This window comes from Octopus bimaculoides, chromosome 2 (assembly GCF_001194135.2).
Source record: "Octopus bimaculoides isolate UCB-OBI-ISO-001 chromosome 2, ASM119413v2, whole genome shotgun sequence".
Classification (NCBI taxonomy): domain Eukaryota; kingdom Metazoa; phylum Mollusca; class Cephalopoda; order Octopoda; family Octopodidae; genus Octopus; species Octopus bimaculoides.
Genome location: NC_068982.1, coordinates 62276881 through 62284199, shown reverse-complemented (window position 1 = coordinate 62284199; position 7319 = coordinate 62276881). Strand labels below are relative to the sequence as shown.

General features: G+C 38.7%; 1 protein-coding gene and 1 long non-coding RNA gene across 6 annotated transcripts in view; one reads left to right on the top strand and one right to left on the bottom strand.

The window, feature by feature from the left end:
* Positions 1-7319, top strand: part of LOC128251052 (GATOR complex protein WDR24-like) — a 62578-nt gene that overhangs the window by 50456 nt on the left and 4803 nt on the right. The gene's annotated exons all lie outside the window — the stretch shown is intronic.
* LOC128251067 (uncharacterized) overlaps positions 2659-7319 on the bottom strand; it is a 5972-nt gene continuing 1311 nt past the window's right edge. The window contains exons 1-2 of one of the 2 annotated variants that reach the window (XR_008266955.1): positions 6363-6454; positions 2659-3427 (exon numbers count right to left, since the gene is read on the bottom strand). This is a non-coding gene — a long non-coding RNA (uncharacterized LOC128251067). Of the gene's footprint in view, positions 3428-6362; positions 6455-7319 lie in introns of those variants that run through there. The other variant, XR_008266954.1, reaches the window with a different exon arrangement.

Below are 7319 nucleotides of genomic sequence, written 5' to 3'. Positions count from 1 at the left end.
ACGGGGATGTAAACACACCAGCATCAGTTGTCAAGCGATGTTGGGGGTACAAACACACAGACACAAACATATACACACACACACACACACACATACACACACACACACACACACACACATACACACACACACATACACACAGACATACATATATATATACATACATACAACTTTCAGTTTCCGTCTACCAAATCCACTCACAAGGCTTTGGTCGGCCCGAGGCTATAATAGAAGACACTTGCCCAAGGTGCCACGCAGTGGGACTGAACCCGGAACCATGTGGTTTGTAAGCAAGCTACTTACCACGCAGCCACTCCTACGCCTATCTGTAATTTCATTTTATACATCACTCATTACTTAAACACACAGTGTTAAGCTTCTCTGAAATAAGAGACCCTCAACTGAAACAGTAACAAATATCTGTTCTCACTCAGAGTATTGTAGATTCACACTATTGGCAGGACATCTAAAACAATTGCCAGATCTTTTGGTGTCTACGTCTTTGAATTCCAAAGGCTCAGTATGCTAAAGACAAGATTTGATGTATAAATAAGTTAGACATCACAATTCTACAAGCTCACAGCTGATTCAGAGAGACAAACAGAGCGAGAAGAAACGAAGCATCTGCTTCAAGTACTTGACTCGCACTTTATGCGTTGACTCCGGAAAGATGGAAAGCCAAGATGATTACAGTAGGATTTGAACTCAGTGCATTTTATCTCTCATTCAGATGACTTCCAATTCATTACCTTTGCCTACTGAACCTGAGTCAATTTCAGTTATGAATATTATTACTTAATCCATGTCTATTGGTGTTGGTGGATTTGACGTTTTACCCAAGCTTAACCTGATTGTGCAGACGTAAACTCATATATACTCTATCCGTTATTATCCTCTTTTGTCTTTTGTTTTAGTTGTTTTTTTCTTTTCAACGGTACGATGTGATCTGAGGCAAATTTGGCTGCTACTTTTAGCCTGCAAAGAGGTCAGGTAGAGGCTCCATCGTTGGTTTATTGACTCATATTCATTTTATTTTTTTTATGCGCCCTTCTCAAGCCTAGCCAGGCTCATGGGCCAGGTTTTCCGGTTTCTATGGCGTATGTGTTCCCCCCAGCTGGACTCAGCGTTATTCAAGAAACAGGAAGAAAAAGGGAGAGAAAGTTGGGGCGAAAGAGTACAACATGGGGTCGCCACCACCTCCTGCCGGAGCCTCGTGGAGCTTTAGGTGTTTTCGCTCAATAAACACACACAACGCCCGGTTTGGGAATCGAAACCGCGATCCTCCGACCGCGAGTCCGCTGCCCTAACTACTGGGCCATTGCGCCTCCACTGCCCTAACTACTGGGCCATTGCGCCTCCACCTATATTCACTTTACTGATATAAATATACCATTAACATCATCGTCGTCATTAACGTCCTGACAATATTCATGTTCCATGCTGACGTTGTTAGATGGTTCAGTCATATGACATATTGCTATTCATCACATTTCATTGTTGTCTTGTCCACGACCGTGTTTTAACCTCACTATTTCTCCCAACATTCATTGTTCATTTCGATTACAAATTCACAGAAGCACGTGGCATGTTTTCACCGTCACATTTCAACTGATATCTCAAATACCAGACCACATTATCAGTATATTAATTGCTAGTTAATCGTGGAATAATTACTGGTAAATTTGTCAGTTAATTGCCAGTTTTCTATGAAAAGAACATTAATCAGATTCACGGCGGAACCACTACATATATTTATCACATTCGGTGTAAACTCCCGCACAGTAGGTATCATAACTAGATTGATATAGCCAATGAATGCTAAATGTCTTTACTAGAGACATCGAACTTAGTGACGTGGTACAAACCATTGACTTTGCAAATGACATCGCAACCAATTGCGCAACTCCTCAGTCAGACGGATAATCTTTCTATTATAAGTAAAAGACATGAAATTTTGTGGGTCGGGGTTAGTCGATTACATAGACCTCAGTGCGTAACTGGTACTTTATTTTATTGACCCTGAAAGAATAAAAGGCAAAATTGACCTCTGCGGGATTTGAGCTTAGCACGTAAAGAGTTCAGAAGAAATGCCGCTAAGAATTTTACCCGAATCAGATGTATAATCGTAGTAAGAAATGAATGTGTTGAAAGATTTACGTTCACGGGAAGTTAACTGTTGTGTCATATTTGAAAATAATCCAAAATTTAGAACAGTTTAGTGATTTAGAGAATTAAATAACTTCTCTTCTAAACTGGATCATCGTTTAACAAAAGGAAATTGTGTATCAAGTTCTGAACATTTTAAAAACGGACGGTTTTGTATCACAGGACAAAGAGAGGGTTTCAGGTGGAATTATTATTTTTTTTTTTTTTCTTTTGGGAAAAAATAGGTTAAACATGCAGTTGTTGTTCACAGCTGGACCGCCAATAAAGAAGTAGTGATATCAATATGTATTTTGTCACATATATTTACACATACACACGCGCATATATATATATGTATATATATATATACATGCCTACATGCATACATATACACATTTACAAGCATACACAGTCCTCGAGAAATCTTTAAAGGAAATTCTTTAGTTCTCAATGCAAAAATTCAAGAGATTCAGAAGACAAAAGAGAAGGAAAAAATAACACGAACACAAAAAGAAACAAATAAAAATGCATTAACATTTTAAATTTCAAATGCAATTGAAATGTTGCAGCAACATTATAAAGGTCACTGTTGCAATGTTGTCTGTGTGTGTGTATGTGTGTGTGCGTGCGCGTGAGCATGTGTGTATGGCAAAAGGGTAAAAATGAGTATATAAGCATGTACGTATGCATTATCATGCAATTATGTATTTTTATACACAAGCGTTGTATAAATCTGTGCATATATGCATATCTGCTGTCATTATTCTATTTCACATATTTCAAGAGATGTATAGAGATTACATTCATGTATGTGTGTATATGTATGTGTATGTGTCTCTGTGTATGTATAAATGCGTGTGTATGTGTATGAATAGGTAACAAGGAGTGAGTGGCTGGATTAATAGTAAATGCGTATATATATGCGTTCTCTTACATTTCATATGCTTCTGTATGCTTTATGTGTTAGAGATATGTGTTGTATACACGTCTGTAATTCACAAGAAATAATTACAATGTAAAAACATTTTTATAAGCATGTCTATGCCTTTTTTGTTTATCTATTGACGTGCAAAGGTTGAGAGTAAATGAGCCTGTGTTTATGTTACGAAATAAGATATGAATATGTGTGTTTTGTGTATGTGCGTCATATCGAGTATTATTGCTTTTAATAGATATGCACAGATCTGGATTAACCATTTAGTAATGCAAGCACGTCTTTAAGGAACCACGGAAGAGGGCTCCATAGAGATTTTGTCCGCTCCCCGAAATTGCTGGCCTTGTGCTGAAATTAGAAACCGGTATTTTATCAGTTACAGAAACGAAGAGTGGAGGATGGCACTATTCTTGGGCTTTCCTTACATTCGTAGTTGGATTTAATCTGGTTCTGTATATGTCCATGTACAGAAGTGTATATATGTGTGGTGTGTATGTGTTTGTGTATCTGTTGTGTCTGTATGTGTATTAGATTTGTGTTTGTGCGGTCAGCTGGTGTATTTATGCATATTATTAGTTCCTGTGTACGTTTCTCCTTTGTTGTTCCTTAGGAACCAGCATTGGATGCCTGAGGTGCGTTTACATTCTTAATCAGAATAGGTCGTCAGGTATCACTTTACTAACAGAAAACCTATTTCATAGCATAAGCATAGTCGTATGTCGGCATGTACGTACCGGCGTAATCATGTGTACAGGTGTGCATATATCTATGTCCGCGTGTATGTGCAGGGGATGGATTTGGCCATTTTATAGGCCTTCACTCTATACTAAAGATGATGATGCTCCAACAATCTTGAGTCAGCAAACTATATTGAAACCAGATATCTTGCCCTGAATTATCTCTTGGTCATGCCAATAGAATGGAAACAATCTATGAGGTGTTGTACACATTTTATAGGATCTAAGTTTCCGCACAAACATTGCTGATTTCAGTCAGCGAGCGATAGTCTTCCTCAAACATGATTGGACAGTCGTCTTGCATGCAAATGACTTCATGAAAGTATTTGATACAGCAAACCCGTCAGGCTTATGTGCGATACTCAGAATGTAGGATGTCTGGAAAAGTTCACTCATATGACAGAATGTCTGAACACTAACATGAAGACTTGGGCTATGAAATGAACTCTAGCTTTACACAGTCTGATGCTACACCAGGAATTGAACAATACTGCGTGCTCGCTCCAACACTGTTTTCACTCTTATTATCGGTTGAAGTTTCATAAATACATAGAATACCCGCTATTACCTTGTTGGTATGGCCTTAGTCTTTGCTTTAGCTAAGATCAAGGCTACACATATGCTAGGGAGAGAGATGATATTTGCTGATGATTGTCCTTGTCCTGCATTGTGCAGAAGAGATATAAAACTTGGTAGATGCATTTGATGACAATATCACACAATTTGCTTTAATTAGCATCAGAAAGAATGAAAAATTCTATCAGCCAATCCTGACACGAGCTGACGGGAACTACCTGAGTCTTATCATTAACATAATGTACAAGCAGACAAGAGCAATCCACTTTACTATGCTGTCAATAATAATTGTAAGGTCAATAACAAACCAGATTACAGGATGCACAAAGTAGCTCAGTATTCGGAAATATGCAAGAGCTGCTGTGGAACAACAAACACGTGATAGTCCAAGGGGAGAGCATTATTGCATACAATAGCATTATCCACACTCTTGTACGTTTCTGAGGCATAGATGTTCAACAGATAAAGGAAGTTCCTGTATGCACTGATGAGAAAATTGTGGCAGATCATTAACATTATTTGGAAGCAGATCAGAAACACCTCTACTTTAGAGTCAAGCAAATTCTCTGGCATGGAAAAGTTATTAATGCAGGGAAAACTCCGCTAACCTGAGCATGTTGAAATAATCGTTGAGGGAAAGCGATTACCAAAACGAATGCACTTCTTCACAATAGAGTAGATGTATGAAAACTTAGGCAAGATTCTGACTGAGATACAAGAGTGTGGTTAGGTGTAAGATGGAAAGCTGAAACGTTTGTGATCGCAGCTCAGGAAACAAACGAGGAGGGGGAGATCATTTTTCTTCCATATTACAATTTGTGAATTTACAGTCATCGTCGACTTTCGATGAAGATTCTATGACGATGATGATGACAATGACCTATGTATTTATAGTGTGCGTGTATATGAGTGTTTGTGTAGGATATGTATATGTATATATATATATATATGACATGCATGCGAGCATGAATGTAGGGTTATTTTTGTATCTGTGTATGTATGATGTACATGTATATCTATATAGCTATGCAATCTATTTGTGTGTGCGTCCACGCTCACGTGCTTTGTGTGTGTGTGTGTGTATGTGTGTGTGTGTGTGTGTGTGTGTGTGTGTGTGTGTGTGTGTGCTGTAAGCGTCTGCATATTCGTATGTATGTTCACATTATATACTGATTGAATGCAAAATGCATGAATGGATTAGTTTTGCTAAAGCATATTTAAACCTTCATGTATTCAGATGTGTATAAACGTGTACGCGCGCGAGCGCATGTGTGTGTGTGTGTGTGTGTGTGTGTGTGTGCGTGTGCGCAGGCGTGTTTAGATAGGTCTGTAACATAATTAGAAAATGTGTGGGCGGATGCTTATGTCTATACATCTGTTTACGCATATATGTATGCACATGTTTATGTGTGTGTGTGTGTGTGTGTGTGTGTTTGTGTGTGTGTGTGTGTGTTTGTGTCTGTGTGTATACGTGTCTGTTTGTATCTTATGACTGTATCGTTACGTATGTGAATGTACTTTTTCCTTATGTGTGAGTCTTTATGAATGTGCGTATACATGAATCTGTGTGTGCGTGGGAGTGTATGTGTGCATGTGTATGCGTTCCTGTTTGCTTATCTATGTATGCATGTTTATATGTATCTGTGTGAGTCTGTATATGTTTGTGTCTGCTTCCGTGTCCTTGTATCTGAGTGATTCTGTGTAAGTGTATGTGTCTATATGTCAGTGTGTGTGTGTGTGTGTGTGTGTGTGTGTGTGTGTGTGTGTGTGTGAGTGCATCTGTATTTGCATATTCGGGTGCATGCGTCCACTTGCTTTTCTACTTGAATATCTGCATATGCATCTGCATGTATGTGCATGCATGAGGCACTATATATTTGCATATATCGTCGAGTGTATGTAAGTGCATACACGCAACCGTATACGCTTACATGTGTGGCTGTGTATGTGACTTTAGTAATTGTACATACCTGCAGCTACATGCATCACGTGTGTGTGGCGCATGTATGCATATGCATATGCATACATGCAGCTACAAGTCTGTGCATGTCAATTCGTAAGAGTCGAAATTTATAAATGAGAATCAATTTTTCAATTTCATTCTGTTAAAGAAATCTTTATTATTAATTCAGCTGACTTTCTCCAGTTCTTTTTCTATAGTCATATCTTTCTTTATAGGCTCTCTTCATATACCGTATTGAATAACAGAACAGAGCCAGGATTGAGCGGCAGGAAGAGTATGAAGAGATCTAGTGTTGTGCAGAGGACGTGTGTAGGAGGGGAAAGTTGCTGGCTTGATGTGTCTCTCTCAGTGTCTATGTACGTACGTACGTGTGTGTGTGTGTGTTTTCGATTTATGTGTAAATGTATGAGTTTATTTTTATACGTAAGGGTTGGTATATTGTGCGTATGCGTGTTTAGATAGACTCACGATAGGAGTAAAGTGGATAAGAGAAGAATAAACAGAATATGACAGAGAGATAGAGAGAGAAAGACAGTAGGTAAGAGAGAGAGGGGGAGACAGAGGAGAAAAGAGAGAGGAGAGAAAAGAGAGAGGAGAGAAAGAGAGAGAGGAAAGGAAAGACAGAAGATGGAGGTAAAGTGTAAAATAGGTGTTGGCTACGTGGTGAGGAAGTTTGCTTGGCAACCACGTGGTTCCGGATTCGATCTGATCACGAGTAATGATTTCTCAAGGGAAGATGGTGGACAGAAACTGTAATAAGTACTGTAGTCGATATGACATACATACATACATACATACATACATACATACATACACACATACATACATACATACATACATACATACACACATACATACATACACGCATTGTTGTTGTTGTTGTTGTTGTTGGCACTCCGTCGCTTACGACGTCGAGAGTTCCAGTTGATCCGATCAACGGAACAGCCTGCTCGTGAAATTAACG